Genomic DNA, 18,114 nt, shown 5'->3' with positions numbered 1-18,114 from the left:
ACCCCCTACAGCCACCACCGCTCTACCCAGCTCCCTGTTGACCTTCTTTCTCACCCTATAAGCTGTTTTGGGCGTGGGACAATATCGCCAACACAACCTATGGATTATGTTGGACCAAGCCAACTTCACCCCCGGGAATGTCACGCAAATCCACCGGACATCCGACCTCATGATGTTGATGAGGTCCAAAGCCGGTGCGCAACCAAGATCATTGCCTCCCATGTGCAAAATGATGATGTGAGGCTGCCCCCATCTGTGCCTGGCGTCTTGAAGGAGGGGAGGCAAACCACTCCACTGTAAGCCTCTGCGTCCCAACCATCTCACTGAAGCCTTTGACACCGCTATCCCCAGTTGCTGCCTGTCGGGATGGGAGAGCGCCCGCAGGGCCACCCAGTGAACGTAGGAGTGCCCCACAATCCAAACACGGGTAGAGACCCCCACTACACCTAAAATGGATAACAGTGATTAAGGACTGCAACGCCCAAAGCGTCTGGGCTATGCGCTAACTGGCAATCCGCCCCACCCCCCAGTCTCTCCTAAGCCTCAGTAGGAGGTTGCACGTATCCCTTGTAGCAATTTGACCTCCATCTGCCTAATCTCTGGATACTCTGCACGTCCCATCCCAACGCAGCCGCGCTGGTCGCTGCCCCTATGTGGAAAGAATGAGGAGTAATCCTACATTTTCCCAAGCCAGCTGCAATCACCGTTCTCTTCAAGACTGCGGTGAACTGGTACCTGGACAGGTTAGACCCGTCCGCATGCACCAGGAACTGTGGCTTGTCCTGCGTACGCAGCGCTATATAGGCCTTGGTTGCCCGCACCGGGCATGCCTCCGAACCTGAGGGGGCGAGGGTTACCCACGCCCCCTTCCCGTCCTGGTCCGTCTTGGAATGAGGGATGAACAATATCATGTTATCCCCGGCCCATTTGACATGGGCCATCTGTATCCCAGACTTAACTGCCTGCTTAGAAGCAGATACTAACTCCCCAGGCCTGAGTGCAGCGAAGGCACATTCAAACAAGGCTTTCTCATAGGCGTCATTGCAAACCGAGTCTAACGCCCCTATCAGCCCAAGCAGCCGGTGTGAGGTTACTGGCTCTCTCACATCGCGCAACTGCCCTTCTAACCTGCCCCACCCTTTTATTATCTGCCTTACCAAGAAGCTTTTTGTCACGTTGGGGTATTCCAACAGGTGGCAGAAAAAGGATACGGCAGCTATTTTTATGGAGATTGCCCCTTTGGATGTCCCCCGTCGCTGCCACCGGGCAAGCCAACTCAGAAATAATTCCCTAGGGACTTCCCGTAAGCTTACGGCATGCGCTGAGCAATATTCTACCCACTCACCCCAATGCTGTGCGTAAGCTCTCCAAGTGCTCAGAGCCAACGACGCCTGCACTAAGTGTCGAATGGAATTTTAATCCCCGCCACCTGCCAAACAGAAGGAGGACAGGGTAAGCCTTGTGCTGCAGCATTTGGCGCCAGCTTGCGGAACTGCTCCCACTGAAACCTCGACAGAGCATCCGCCAAGGTGTTATTCACCCCTGGGACATGCCGCGCCACAAACTGAATGTTATGCTGCAAGCACCGAAGCACCAGGTGCCGTATATAACGTACGACCACTGGTGATGACGCAGATAGCCTGTTGATGGCGAACACAATGCTAGCATTGTCCGTCCAAAACACAATGAACCTATCTTTCAGAACCCATCCCCACAACTCCATCGCTACCACTATTGGAAAGAGTTCCAACAGTGTCAGGTTCCTAGTCATCCCTGCCTGCACCCATGCCAAAGGCCATGGTTCCGCACTCCACTGACCGTCGAGGTAAGCCCCATAGCCATATGCCCCAGCTGCGTCAGTGAAGAGGTGAGCTGCCTGGCTTGATGCCCTCGGCGCCCTCCATAACAGCGTCCCGTTAAAGTCCGTGAGAAACCTTTCCCAAACTTGGAGGTCCTCCCGCATCTTGTTGGACACCTTTATGACCCGTGCGCGTAGAGGGGCGGTCAACTTGGCCTCCATCCTCCTATTAAAGGCGCGACCCATGGGAATCACCTTACATGCGAAATTGAGGAGACCCAACACAGAATTATAGCTCCTTTAAATGCATGAATGGTGCCGCCATTGCCTTGCGGACTTCCGCAAGCATGGCGCCCACTTTGTCATCAGGGAGACGACATAGCCTTGCAGCAGTGTCAATCTCAATCCCCAAGAAAGTCCTGGGTCTTGTCTTCCGCCAGCGTTACTGCCATAAGTTGGGCACATTCCTGCGTGTCAGCCCTGCCAACCATCAGAAAGTCATCGAGGTAATGCGCCACAAGACTGAACAGCCCATGGGCAAGCATTTGTCCGGCCGCCCTGATGAGCTCAAGGGCTTGGTCGAATGACTGGTAAGACACCGAACTGATCGCCGGGTCAATTGCGTCGTTAACCGAACCGCCCTTTGGGTAGGATAAGTGCTGGATAAGGCAAAATTTCCCTGGGTCCTTCTTGGGGACTACCCCCAACGGTGATATTACCAACCCCTGTATGGGTGGCACATCAAATGGGCCAGTGAACCTTCCGAGGGAAAGCTCCTTTACCAGCTTTGTCCTAACCTCATGCGGCATCTCATATGCCGACTTCAGGTTCCTGTGAGACTCTGAGCCCACCACTTTACCCTGTGTCGGGATTCGGAAACCCTCCGATATCCCCCCTAGCAGAAGGGCCACGGCCTCCCTATCAGGGTAGGCCGCCAGCCAACGCCTAATTGCGCCCAGCTTCAGGAGGGGTGGCGCCCTTTGGGCTAGCGCCCCCTTTTGCTCCTCTGCCGGTGCCCCCTTCCCGTCTTTTAGGGCAATCACAGCCTGGGTGTTGTCCGCCGCAATACATACAGTCGTGGCGAAAGGAACAGGATGCCCCTTTGTCGCATTGCTTTCCTTTGAAGCGCCAGCATTCTCTGCTGCGCCGCCTAACGACGCTCTGGGCTTTTTGTGGACCCAAGCGGCTTGTCGTGACGCCACTCTTTTCGGTAGTGAGCAAGGACCACAAATCCAGATCCTTAACCCCAAAGTTAAGGACCGGATTGCCCACCATCTTTCGGCGGAGCTCACTATCGTATGTCCGCCACATTCCTTCGCCAAATCTATTATGGATTTGTTCAATGATCTCCGCGTATTTTATAACGTCCCCTGCTGCCTCTGGCCTCTGCTCTATGTAGCAGGATGAGAACACCCGGAAGCAACGCCTACACTCATCAAACGTGTCTGGCCGCTGGAATTTTTTGGGGCCCGTACCGTCCTCGCTTCGCTCCTTCTCTCTCTGGGCCTCTAATGACAGTTAAAAAATATTCACATATTTGTGATCCCTAATTTTTTGAACTGTCTTGGCCTTCAAGTGAGCGTGAAGGCAGTGGATTTTACAGGGGTAGGAGTCTCCCTGCAGAGCCATCTGCCTGGCGCTAGCTTTGCTCCCCTGTTGCGGCACTGCGCCTACTACCCCTGAGGAGATACTGGCTCCAGCTAGCCCTATGCCTTGTTCCGCTGCCGCCCGCGACTGCTCAAGTAGGCCTACACTCCTACCCTGCGCTCGCTCCGCCACTAACAGCTTAAGCATCCTAAACATGCGCCTGTGCCCCTTACTATTCAGACCCATCTTCCTACCCCCATCTGAATCAGAGTCTGAGCTGGTGCCTGCGCTAAGTGTGTGCGACAACAATGACAATTGGTTCTCACCAGTCCCTGAAGTAGAGGGTGCCAAGGTTGCTGCCGTTGCTCCTGAGGGTCCTTCTCCAGCTTGCCAATTTGCTGCCTGTTCCACCACATTGGCCATCCCTGCTGCCAAAGAAGCTGATCCAGCGCCCTGTAAGGGAGAGAGAAAGGAGAGGGGAGTACCCAGGCTGACCAATGCTGAACTCACACTGTGCCCAACCAATGGGGTAGACACCCTTGGAGGCGCAGCATCAACTACACCACTAACATCACCCAAATTGCTAGCATTCTCCCACTGAGGTGCATTCACACTATTAGCATTCCTGCTATGCCCTCCAGATGCCTCTCGTGTAACCACACCACTCATGCTTGCCCTCGATGCTTCCGATACTGATAGGCCCCTGGGAGCCTCATGCACATCCTGATAGCCTGCACCAAACTGCGGCCTATGATCCCCTCGCAGGTTAATACCCCTTGTACTGATGGACCTGGTCCCCTGAAGCACCCTCTTGTGATGGTACGCCCCCTGCTCATCCATGCCACTCTTGCACTCCTCACACTTTTTGCAGAGCGTTGCGCAGCGGAGCTGGCCAGCCCGGGCACTCCCCACTCACCTCCGGTAAGTACCCGGCTTGGCCTCTTCCTTAGCCTCCCACGCCCTGCTGCCGCTCCCGGCCTTAAATAGGCCCACTACAGCCGCTGCGGCCTCCGGTGTCATACCGGAGGCCGTAAGAGCCCCAACACCGGCCTCCAAGTCCTGCGCTAGATTAGGGGCTATTAGTTCCCCTGCTGCGCCCTCCGTGCCCGGAGCCATGCCAGCAGCAGACCCAGAGGGCCCAGCAATAGCCAGGGAAGCAGGTGGTGGTGGTCCAGGGGGTGTAGCGCAATGGGAGTCACTAGTGGTAGACATAGCGGGCCTAGGGCCCAGGACTCAAACTAAAGGCCTGTTTTTTCGAGGTGTAGGTGGGATCACATCCTCAATGTCTTCCTCCTGTCTTCTAGGTGTTGTCCTGCGTGTGGTCACCCCTGCCATGTCCCTGAATCGCTGAGGCAAAGCCGAAGTCCTCTTGAATCTAGACATCTCTGCAAAGTTGATCACAGGAAACTTTCTCCTTGAAAATCCCAGGCAGAAGAGGCAGGAATATTCCAGAACCTTCCTTATAACCTGGTAAGACTGGGACCTCCCCTAACTTTGCAACATTGTTGCTACTTACACTACACTGGGATTTTCACTACCCTGTCATGCTCAGGCCCTTAACTCCATTACAGGAGACTTTGCTACCTTACATTCCCCTTATATCTTCCATAAAACAAATGTCAACGGCCGCCCATAAAAGTAGGCAGAGCAATATTAAAAAATATAGCCATGCAACATCCAATCACTACTTATTTGCGCCCACTTATTTAGAATATTTATAATCCATTATGTATGAAAACATTGAATGCGCACTTGTGGCTAAAACGCTCATCCGACATCTTTGTTACTCCTAAGGAACACATGTGTAGTATATATTTCTATATGAAAATAATACAATTTGCTCGTCAGTTGTCGCGTGGTTATAATTCTTACCTAAATCTGATTTGATGATGCTGCTCCGTGTCATCCTCTAACTGTGACTGCACTGCATCTCTGGTGAGCCCCTCCCTCCTCCCACCTTGGGTGATGACGTGCCTACAGACACCAGAGTCTTCTGACGCAATATGCGCATGCATTAATTCATATCTATTGAAACTGCACATGCAGGCCGCCATGATTGTTCTACTCAGGTAGAACACAGTAATACGCTGGGCATAATGAGAATAACGAGTGGTTTGGCAGCAATAAGATTTTTATATGGAAAATACAGGAAAGCTAAAAAAAAAAACTTAATACATGTTATTTGCATTTTTAAAATGCTTTTCACAATGTTTTTAATTCTGGAAAATGACATAAAACAAATTGGGATAGAGACAAAATATAATAATATGTAATTTAATTACTTTACTTGCAAATTTATGCTGCAGTGCCTCGCCATTAACCCTTTCTTTTTAGTTTCTGAATTGTAAAGCTCTAACTCCCCCCACACAATTCCTTTTATGGCTTTATCTATATCTATGGTTGCTTTTGGTAGAATGCAAAAGTGAATAGGGATTATCTGCTGGAGCATGCCTAGAAGCTGTGAACTAATTGAAAAACAATGCCTGTATCTAAACACTGATAAGGGGGGGGGGTGGAGTTGTCTTCCCCAGGCAGCTTAGCTATGTAATTCATTTTGTTTATTTTTGAAAATTATTTTAAAATACTTGCCAGCATTTTTTTTATTTTTTTTATGCAATCTATTTTTAATTAATTAGCCCTTTTAGGATATGCACAGATCTCAACATGTTTTATGGCCCTTTTTAGGGGGAGGGGGTGGATAGGTCATTAATGTCTAATTTTAAGAGTTGTCCAAACCCTAGGCCTCAGGTTAATGGCTAGATTAATAAATGCTTGAAAGATTACTGAGGTTCCTCGTTTGTGAAGTCAAGATTATATTCAAAATGTATTGATAATCTCTTATATGTTCTATAGGTTATTTTGTGGACATTCTTTGCTTTTAATGCTTGTAGTTGCACTTGGTGCCCAATGCAGATGCGCATTAGCAATGTTTACTGGTGGCAGCCATCTTTAAATGGCCCTACCAGTAAATGGAAACTTGAGATTGGGGGTGGGGTGAAGGCGTCCCTTAACCTTTTTTTTTTTACCAGGGTCACCATGGGTTATTATTCTGCCCTCACACAGTGGAGGCTCCTCCATGTGTTCACATTCGCACGTGAACCCCCATTCAGATGTGAACCCCCATTCAGAAGAAAAGAAGAAAAAAAAAATTCTGAAGAAAATATAATTTTTCCAATAGCCCCCCTATTGGAAAAATTATATTTAATTTATACCCCAAAAAAAGTTAAAGCAAAACTGTTTAAATTATATATTTTTAATGTTTCCACAATTCCACTGTTTTTTCTTTATGTAACCGCACGTGCGGTAGAGCCTACATGCCTGTCTCATTAGCTGCCTGTATATTTTCATGCAGACCACTCCCACTCTCCACCCCATCCCTATACTCGCTTAATCGCACAGTTCAGCCTGTGCTCTTGAGCCAGTGAGGTGGTGTTAAGCTGGTCTGGATACGTCATCACTGATCACGTGATGATCAGTCAGCTCCAGAGTCCAGCTCCGCCTCCACCCACACTCTTTGAGGTGACTGACTGCGAGTGCGCACAGTGTGCTGTGAGGAGGAAATGCCAGCATGGGGACATGTGCCATGTGTTGGTGGGGACTGGTTGAGAAGCAGCAGAGGACAGGCAAATCCTGCAGCCCTAACAATAGCAGCAGATACACCATCCTTGATCCTTCTGTGACCCAACTGGATTACTAAGGTACGGTGGCTGTGTCAGTGGTAAAAGGGACTGGGAGGAACGTTATCTGCACACTTTTTGCACTATGACACTGCTCTGTTGTCATACTAACAGGCAGGCAGTGTCACAAACACAGGCAGCACGCTGTGAGGGAGGATGGCTGATGTAGAGTAAAAAAATAGATAATGGCTGCACCGGAGGATCCAGGAGGCTTTTGATTGACAGTTTTACAGCCTTGTGACTCCACTGTTTGTTTTTACTACACAAGCCATGTGCGGGGGTTAGGTGAGGGGGTCAGATCTGTTTAATGGTTATGTAAGACTACAGTGATACAAAGGGGCTAGCTGGCTGCAAATACAAGTGAGTGAGAAATCCCTGACCCTGTGTGTGCTGTGTGAGCTGTATAAATATAAATCACTAACATATTTTTAAAAGCTAATCTCCCTCCCCAGTGTGACTTGAAGCTTCAGTGTATAACCAGCATTCTGTTTCCCCTAGATTTACTGCACGGTTCTCCCACTGTAAAATCAACTAACAAAAAGCACCAGTGCTCTGAACAGTTCTATAACAGTTACTCTGCTAGTACTCTTTAATTTTGCATATTGAAATTCTGCATTGTACTTATTTTGTGTTATTAAAAATATATATATGATGTCATCTTAAAATGTAAGATAAATATTTCTCCTTTCACAACCTCCATTTTCTATGCATATATCTGCCTGTTTTCTAATGGTTTTAATAAGCTATGTTTCTTTTAGCTTGACATTTTCACCCTGCTTCTCTTTCATGATTCAGATAGAGAATAAAATTTTAAACAACTTTCCAATTTAGTTCTATTATCTAATTTGATTCCTTCTCTTGTTATCCTTTGCTGAAAGGTGTATCTAGGCAAGTTCAGGAGCAGCAGAGAACCTAGGTTCTAGCTGGCTGCATATATATATATATATATATATATATATATATATATATCACCTATGTGTTCAGTTAGAAACCATTAGTGCATTGCTGCTCCTTCAACAAATGATACCAAGGGAATGAAACAAATTAGATAATAGAAGTAAATTAGAAAGTTGTTTAAAATTGTATTCTCTATCTGAATAATGACAGAAACATTTTGGGTTTCATGTCCCTTTAAGGTGAGCTGGAATGGTTGCTTGGGGTAATAAAAACATCAGATTACTCCCATTATCATTCAGAAGCTTTATTAATGCTGTTATACCTCTCATGTACATATGAATACCAGATCTTTGATATGCCTATCCTAGATTTAAAGGGACAGTCTACAATATAATTTTTATTGTTTATAAAGATAATCCCTTTATTACCCATCCCCCAGTCTTGCACAACCAAACACTGTTATATTAATAAACTTTTTACCTCTGTGATTACCTGGTATGTGTGCATCATCTGACAGCTCCATAATCACATATATAAAAGTACATTAATATAACAATGTTGGTTGTGCAAAGCTAGGGAATGGGTAGTAAAGGCATTAGCTATCTTTTTAAACAATAACAATTTTAGTGTAGACTGTCCCTTTAACTACAATTCCTATATGGCTACCACCATACTGCCTGCAAGAACATTTTTAGAAGTTTATCACCAAGTCAGCACATACATTATTAACGTACTAAAACGTGTTTCCACCAAAGCTAATATTTAATCATTTGCATTGAGACTGACAATATTATTGTTTAATATGTCACGTCAAAGCTTTTATATTATATTCAATGGGAAATGCATTACAAGAAAGTATATAGTCTGTGTGTGTGTGTAGTGTGTATGTATGTATGCTTGTGTAATGTGTATATGTATGTAGTGTGTACAGTATGTATGCTTGTGTAATGTGTATATGTATGTAGTGTGTACAGTATGTATGCAGTTTGTCTGTGTAAGTGTGTGAAGTGTGTATCAAATATACATAGTTTCTCGTTAAAGGGGCGGGGCCTCATTTCAAGGGGTGTGGTCTAGTGCACCCCCATCTTCAAAATTCACCAGCCGCCACTGCCCTCACATAAGTGTGCCCACTAGATTAAAATCTCTTTACTAAAAAAATGGAAATGTCTTCATACATAAATAATTATATAGCAATATTACATAATCATTCAACAGAAATAGCATTACAAGAGATAAACCTAAAATTCTCTGCTTCGACCACTAGGCTGCCCGGTATAGCAAATCTAAAGCATTTTAAATGAACATAAATTTGTTGGATGCCAAAAATGAGTGCAAATTACTAGGGAATGACCTGGCCCAAGAGAATATGAAAGCTGAAGCGCATGTGATTAAAAAGGAGGCAAAATCTGCGTACATTTAGCCCTGACTGGTGAACCTGAGGATATCTGATGAATCTTATGATAACCTTTTGCTTAAGTTCATTAAGATGTAAGTAAGCGTGTTTGCTCAAACGCAAACTAAATTTGCGTGCGTCAGGTTAGCGCGAGTGGACACCTTTCGTAAACAGTAAGAGTTACAAAACAAATGTGCACCAAATACAACATACATTTAAATAAATACTTACACTCATATATTCACTAATAAAATTATTATATCTTTGAAGATTGCACTTTCACAATATAAGGCAATTGCACTCTGTGGTTTTAAAGCACACAGTTTTATTGTGAATGTTTTTAAGGGAATTCGGGGCAAAAAAAAAAACCAAACAAAAACTTTTAAATGATTGGGCTAGACACCACAGTGACTATTTTCAAGAATTATGTGTTTGTCTTTGGCAACCTGAAATTTAGAAAGGTAGAGATTGATAAAACTGTTGGATATTCCTGCCTTTCAGAAAGTACAAATCCGTTCATATTGCAAGTTCATTATCACTTGCTGATTACCCTCTGTTAAGAAATTGATTAAACAATATCCAGTGACACTGATAATAATAGATTCTAGCTGACAGATCCTGTTATCTATGATCCAACAACTAAAAATAATGAAGAATAAATAAATAGGGGGAAATTAAATTTAGCACCATATGACCTTCCTGGAGAGATTACATGAGTATCTGTGATTTAAATGGACTGCCTGAAATTTATAGAAATAAATATAGTAATATACTATAGCAGAACAGACATTATATGGTTATTTCCTTATGCATTAAAGTCAGTGTAATTCCTTAACACGTCACGTTAATTTGAAATGCCATTTTTAACTTGAGCATGTTAACAGAGCATGTTAAAATGTTAAATTAATGTTTGGTACACCAATGAGCGGCTGCTCTGGGTTAACATTTAAAGATTGCTGCAATTTCATCTTTATTAATAATATATTATTACCAATGAGATTCTGAAATATGGTAAATTCTGTGTAGAAGTTATCACCACATAATGATAACTTCAAATACAATTACTTTCTGCTGCATTATTTATTATGATGCTTAAATAACAACATAAATGTTTCTGAGACAGAGACAGCTCTACCATTAGGCCAAGTAGGGGATCTCCTAAGGCCTCCCTCATGTTGGGGCCTCGCACAGGGGCAAAGGAAAAAATTTGCATTTTTTTGGGACAAACAGTTGATCGTAGCATAGTAGACCAGCCCAATAGCTTCCTCCAAGCACAGTCATATGGTCTAATATGCATAGACATGAACAGGGGGTGGAACAGAAGTGTCTAGGCACATTATAACATAGAGACTCCTGCTTCAATAAGCCCTGTGTTCAATGAATGCCTAGTTTGCAGGCACCAAGTATAGTGTGTGCTTGTGTGTAAACATTTATAGGTGTATATGCGCCTACACCACACTCATCTGGTTGCGTGCTCTAAGTAATATGGAATTTACTAAGCATAATGAGGCTGTGTGGTGGGGACTGAACAACTGGTCTGCGGTGCTGATGTGGCACATACCCTGTCTAAAGTGCTTTAGGGAGTCATGTATTATGTCCGTAGTTGGGATCTAATGTGGCACATATCTGGCCTATGAGCAGTGCAGGGAACCATGTATCTGGCCTGGTGCAACTGGCCTGATTTAGTATATATTTAGTATAGAGGGAGCGTAAGAGGGCTTTGAATTTGGTCCTGGGTCTGATGTGGCATAATTTCAGCATAAAAGGGTGAATGGGGTATTGGTCTGGCTTTAGTTCAATGTGGCATATACCTGGCATAATAGATACAGTAGTGCAATGCATCTTATCAGTGATTTGCTGAGGCATATATTTGGCATAACAGGATGCAGGAGGCTATGTACCAATTCTGTGGTCTGATCTTTAGTTTGTAATTGCAGGTGCATAAGGGGAGCAGATATTTACTTTGGGATCTAGTGTATTGCATCTGTTGCTCATGATGGGTAGCAAATACAAACGGCAAAATTACAAGTTGTGCGGTACGGCTATACCGCTGAAAAATTGGCCATTGCACGTGGAATGGCAGGTCTCCCATATTAAAAGTTGTGGCCGTACCGCTATAACCCAAGCATTTTAGCCTGTAACGCAACAATCCATTCTGCACTCAAAAAATGGCTTTTGAGTGAGGAATTTTCATTGTGCCCGTATTACAAGTTTTTCAGTCAGGCTATTAACATTAACGTTATAGCCTATACCGCCACGATCCATTCCACTATCAGAGACCAGTAGTTATGGATTTTGTGAAACAAAACTGTTTCACAAAACTTATAACAAAAATGTTACAAAGTACACTAACACCTATTAACTACCTATTAACCCCTAAACCGCCATCCCCACACTCACAAATACTTTATTAAACATATTACCCCCTAAACCGCCACCCCAACATTGCAAATACTTTATTAAACTTATTAACCCCTAATCCGCCACCCACCCACATCGCCAGGCCCCGGACTGGCCATAGGGCAAACCGGGCATTTGCCCGGTAGGCCGCGGGGGGAAGTTTAGCCACGCCCACTTCAACACAGTGGACGGGGCTGCAACCTCACCCACGGCATTCAAAAAAATTTGAGATTTGTTTTTTTAATGGTTATTTCAATATTTAATATGATAACAACTTAGTCTCTGTGTTAATGAAATATGATCTGTTGTCTTTGCACTAATTAGTCACACCGTCACACTCACTATACTAACATCACATTGCTGAGCGCGCACTGCGAGTGACGTCAGTCACACATACGCCCTGCACGCGGCTGCACTACACTCATGCCGCGTACCGGGTCCACGTGACACAGAGAGGCTCAGGCTGCTAGACAGACTAGTGCTGTGGCAGCCTGTGTGTCACATGGGTGACCGAGTCAGACTGTCAGTGTCTACTGGCTGGAGGCCTGAAACATGCTGCTGCCGGGCCAGGTGGGTCCCCCTCCCCCCTCCCCTGAGTAACAAAGTCCTCCCATAGTAGGCTCCATCTATTCTCCAGATTTATTTATACTATTAATGTGAGGTCGACCAGGCGGGGGTTCACGCTAGTAGTAGTGAGCACGATTGATGACGACTCGTCTTGAGGAGGCTTCAAAGTTTGACTCAGCAGGTGGCCAGCAGGCAGCAGCTGCAGGGCAGGTAGAGGTCAACTCTGGTCTCAGAGACTAAGAGGACCTTTTCACTGGTATGTGTAAGTTGGTCGGAGGTTGTTCTGTGTGTTCGTCACTTAATAAATATCACATGATTAAATATATACAATATTTACACAATGAATTCACTGTCTGTCACATTACTATAACCTATAGTATTATACTAATACTATCTATAACTATATATACACTACACGATTCATGTACTAGCCTAACTTCCAGGCCTAGCTAGTACTACAGGCTCTTCTTAGGCACTGGCAGCCTAAGCAGCCTGTAGTACTAGGCCAGGTAGGCCTGGCTGGGCCGGCTGCCTATGTACAAAATAGGCTTATGTTCCGGTAGTTGAAATTGAGCAGCTGCTTAAAAGCTTAGCCCTGCTAACTATTGCTTTAAAAACACAACGCTTGCACAGGCCTTTGGTATGTACTATGTATCAGGTTAAGAAAAAATTCACTTTTACCACATTTTTCAGAGGAGAAGAAGTATTTTACTTTCTCTTTTTTGTCAATCCTAATGCATGCTTGAAAATCCAAATAGGAATGATCCAGAAAACCATGTATGTAACATGTAACTGTTCTTTGTGGGCAGTATATATTTATAATTGCTAATGATTGTGGTTTGCATATAAACTTAATTCATATCACTTGTTTATTTACAACTCTGTACTGATTGCAGACTTCCTCTTCTGCTGCAATTCCCATAGTGCAATCCTCTTTCTGCACTCAGCCTTACAAATACAGTGATTTACAGTAACAGTGCAGATGAAGCTGTGTATGTGACTTGCATTGCATTTGATTGCCACAGCCAAATTATTTCACATTAACTTATGAAACTTCAGAAGTTCTTCATGAATTTCTATTTATATCACAAATATTGTCAGTCTAACAAACATAAAGCAGGAGGTAGGTGTTTGTCAGCTGCTACAATGCATTTTTTGTTGTATTTTTCCCTTTTTAGCAAAATATCTATTGATTAATTTTTACAAATGATGTGTTTGTGCTATGATGCTATATGCCAGTAATCACCCAGTAGGCAGACACAGAGAAACACGGTGCTGAGATAAAGATTTGACATCTTCATTATATCACTTGTGCACAATAAAAATAAAAATCGTGATATGAGTAAATTAAAACTATGAAAAAGTATTTTTTTCTATACTCCAAGATGCACAGAGAAGACAAAAAATGAGTTAATGATAAGTACAACGTGTGTGTAAACACCTATCCACCAGCTAGCTCCCAGTAGTGCATTGCTTGCTTGAGGATATGTCATGTGTTTTTTTTAACAAAGTATACCAAAAGAACAAAGTAAACTTGATAATAGACGTTAAATTTGGCTGATTTCAGATTAAATCTTTTAAGAATGAGCCTTTTTTCATGAAAAACTAGCACTTTATTTTGGTCTTGTTGTGTTTAATTAGTTATATTTTACTTTAATTTTGTCATACCAACCAATTGACAAAATACAGTGATTAATAGGGTATTGGAAGAGGGTTGAGGGTCGCCATGAATTTCTACTGCTCTATCTGGTTTGCATGGGAGGAGTATAGAAGGGCAAGAAAGTATCGGCAGTTCGGTGGGAGGCTGGGTTGATACGTAGTCCCTAAGACTGAACTGGATTGATGGAGGCCCGACCACTCCTCCAAGCCTGCTGGGAAATCTCCCTTTTTTTTTTCTCTTCCCTCTCCCTCTCTTTCTCCTCCCCCGGAGCCCCACCTCCCAACAGCAGTTCTTCGGGTTATCTACCCCCATTACCTCGATATGTCCATTAGATGTTTTACAACTTTATAGTTCAAGAACTTCCATCCTGTATATCTTGGACGATTACCCTTATGCAACACTTGGTTATTCTATTTTATATGACTCACAATGAGAAATTTTGAATCTAAGAATTCTGTCTTCTGCTGAGTACCAGTTACCAGATCCCATGAGTGGATCTACTTTCCATTGTTGACGTTTGAATGTTCTATTATTTAACAAAACAAATGAGGCATCACTAAGGTCAATACCATGTTTCCATTACTGATCAGTGTATACATGTTTGAAATAAGGAATTAATGTCATGTACTATTATCTGAGATATTGTCCTTCACCACTGTGATTGTTAACTCTGACCTTCTTTTATTGCCTCAATAAAAATATTAAAAAAAAAAAAAAAAAAAAAAAAAGGGTATTGGAAATGTTAAATGTTTTTGTCACTAAACAAGTATTATACTTGCCATATTTGGTATAAGATTAAATAAAAAATGGTGAGCGGGGGGGTAAGTGGGCCTCTTAAATGCCCTAAAATGCAGGGCCTTTTTTTGGTCCCAGTCCGGCCCTGCACACATCGCTACTAATATAGTATAGCTTTAACCCCTAACCGCTGACCCCCCCCACATTGCTACTACTATAATAAAGCTATTAACCCCTAAACCACTACCCCCACCATCGCTACTACTATAATAAAGCTATTAACCCCTAAACTGTCCTGCCCCACACATCGCTACTACTTTAATAAGGCTTATAACCCCTAAACTGCCGCCCCCCCCCACATCGCAACAACACTAAATTAAACTATTAACCCCTAAACCTAACCCCCCCCTAACTTTAAAGTAAACTTACAATATAACTATCTTAAAATAAATGAAAACTTACCTGTGAAATAAAAAAAAACTAAGCTTAAACTATATAAATAAACTAACATTACAATTTAAATAAACTAAAATAAACTAAAAATAGAAAACCTAAGTTACACTAAAATTACGAAAAATAAAAAAATACTAACATTACAAAAAATAATAAACGAAATTATCCAAAATAATAACAATTAAACCTAATCTAATAGCCCTATAAAAACAAAAAAGCCCCCCAAAATAAAAACACCCCCTAAGCTAACAATAAACTACCAATAGCCCTTAAAAGGGCCTTTTTGTAGGGCATTGCCCTAAGTTAAACAGCTCTTTTACCTAAAAAAAATTACAAAGTCCCCCCTAACAGTAAACCCCCCCCAGCTGCTAGGATAGGATTTAAGCAGCTATAATCCTATGGCTGATTTGAAATTTTCAGCCAATAGGAAATGCAACGGTACCCCAATATAAAAGGGGTAGCTTGCATTCAATCTTCAGAGGGCAGCGGACAATCACATGAAGAGGAGCCTCCATGCCGCTGAGGACCGATGCCGCTGAGAGGATCCTCACATCGGGGGGAAAACACTAGCTCCGATACTCCAGGAAGAAGAAAGAAGATGTCCCCGATGCTGGATGAAGATGGAGACCGCCTGGAAGAAGACACTTCAAAGCTGGACTTCAGGAACGGTGAGTGAGTACCTATTTTGGGGTTAGGGGGACTTAGGTTTTTTTTGGGGCTTTGGGTGTGTTTTTTCTTAGATTAGGGCTTTTTTTATTTTAATGGGCACAAAAGAGCTGATTGCTCTTCTAAGGGCAATGCCCATACAAATGCCCCTTTTGGGGGCAATGGATAGCTTAGGTTTTTATAGAGTTAGGATTTTTTAATTTGGGGGGGTTGGTTGGGTTTACTGTTAGGGGGGACTTTTTATTTATTTTTAGGTAAAAGAGCTGTTTAACTTAGGCAATGCCCCTACAGAAGGCCCTTTTAAGGGCTTTTGGTAGTGTAGTTAGCTTAGGGGTGTTTTTATTTTGGGGTTTTTTTTTGTTTTCATAGGGCTATTAGATTAGGTTTAATTTTTATTATTTTGGATAATTTCATTTATAATTTTTTGTAAATGTTTTTTTTTTGTGTTTTTTTATATAAAAGGGCATACAAATGATACATTTCCATTTAGTATGATTACATGGTAGTGTCAAATGCTTAGGACACAGTTGTCTATACAAAAATACATAAGGGTGCAGTAAGAGATAAGTCCAACAATCAACAATTAAACAGCTATGCCAAACTATACACCTTCAAAAATGTCCAGGCCACTTGTGGACCTCATACTAAGAGAATATAGATCACACCAGAAGGTATCCTGAAAGAAAGGAGACCACTTATGGGCCTCACATAATAAACCTCATTTTCCTATACATTAACAAGGTTAAGCATGGCAACTCAGCATATATTCAATTTATACTGAATCAGTAAAATCATAGGCCTAAGATTTGGAGTTTGGCGGTATAAAAGGGGCTGTTAAACGCTCCGCGGGCTTTTTCTGGCCGCACCATAAATTTAACTCTGGTATCGAGAGTTTAATCAAATGCTGCGTTAGGCTCCAAAAAAAGGAGCGTAGAGCATTTTTACCGCAAATGCAACTCTCGATACCAGAGTTGCTTACGGACGCGGCCGGCCTCAAAAACGTGCTCGTGCACGATTCTCCCATAGGAAACAATGGGGGCTGTTTGAGCTGAAAAAAAACCTAACACCTGCAAAAAAAGCAGCGTTCAGCTCCTAACGCAGCCCCATTGTTTCCTATGGGGAAACACTTCCTACGTCTGCACCTAACACTCTAACATGTACCCCAAGTCCTAAACACCCCTAACCTTACACTTATTAACCCCTAATCTGCCGCCCCCGCTATCGCTGACACCTGCATATTTTTTTTAACCCCTAATCTGCCGCTCCGTAAACCGCCGCAACTACGTTATCCTTATGTACCCCTAATCTGCTGCCCTAACATCGCCGACCACTATATTATATTTATTAACCCCTAATCTGCCCCCCTCAACGTCGCCGACACCTGCCTACACTTATTAACTCCTAATCTGCCGAGCGGACCTGAGCGCTACTATAATAAAGTTATTAACCCCTAATCCGCCTCACTAACCCTATCATAAATAGTATTAACCCCTAATCTGCCCTCCCTAACATCGCCGACACCTACCTTCAATTATTAACCCCTAATCTGCCGAGCGGACCTCCTCACCGCTACTATAATAAATGTATTAACCCCTAAAGCTAAGTCTAACCCTAACACTAACACCCCCCCTAACTTAAATATAATTTACATCTAACGAAATTAATTAACTCTTATTAAATAAATGATTCCTATTTAAAGCTAAATACTTACCTGTAAAATAAATCCTAATATAGCTACAATATAAATTATAATTAACATTATAGCTATTTTAGGATTAATATTTATTTTACAGGCAACTTTTTAATTATTTTAAACCAGGTACAATAGCTATTAAATAGTTAAGAACTATTTAATAGTTACCTAGTTAAAATACTAACAAAATTACCTGTAAAATAAATCCTAACCTAAGATATAATTAAACCTAACACTACCCCCTATCAATAAATTAATTAAATAAACTACCTACAATTCCTACAATTAACCTAACACTACACTACTCAATAAATTAATTAAACACAATTCCTACAAATAAATACAATTAAATAAACTAGCTAAAGTACAAAAATAAAAAAGAACTAAGTTACAAAAAAATAATAAAATATTTACAAACATAAGAAAATATTACAACAATTTTAACTTAATTACACATACCTCTAAGCCCCCTAATAAAATAACAAAGCACCCCCAAAATAAAAAATTCCCTACCCTATTCTAAATTAAAAAAGTTACAAGCTCTTTTACCTTACCAGCCCTGAACAGGGCCCTTTGCGGGCATGCCCC

The sequence above is a fragment of the Bombina bombina genome, chromosome 1 (assembly GCF_027579735.1).
Source record: "Bombina bombina isolate aBomBom1 chromosome 1, aBomBom1.pri, whole genome shotgun sequence".
In the NCBI taxonomy this organism is placed as follows: domain Eukaryota; kingdom Metazoa; phylum Chordata; class Amphibia; order Anura; family Bombinatoridae; genus Bombina; species Bombina bombina.
The sequence above is the reverse complement of the archived record's forward strand: the minus strand, read 5'-3'. Positions refer to the sequence as shown.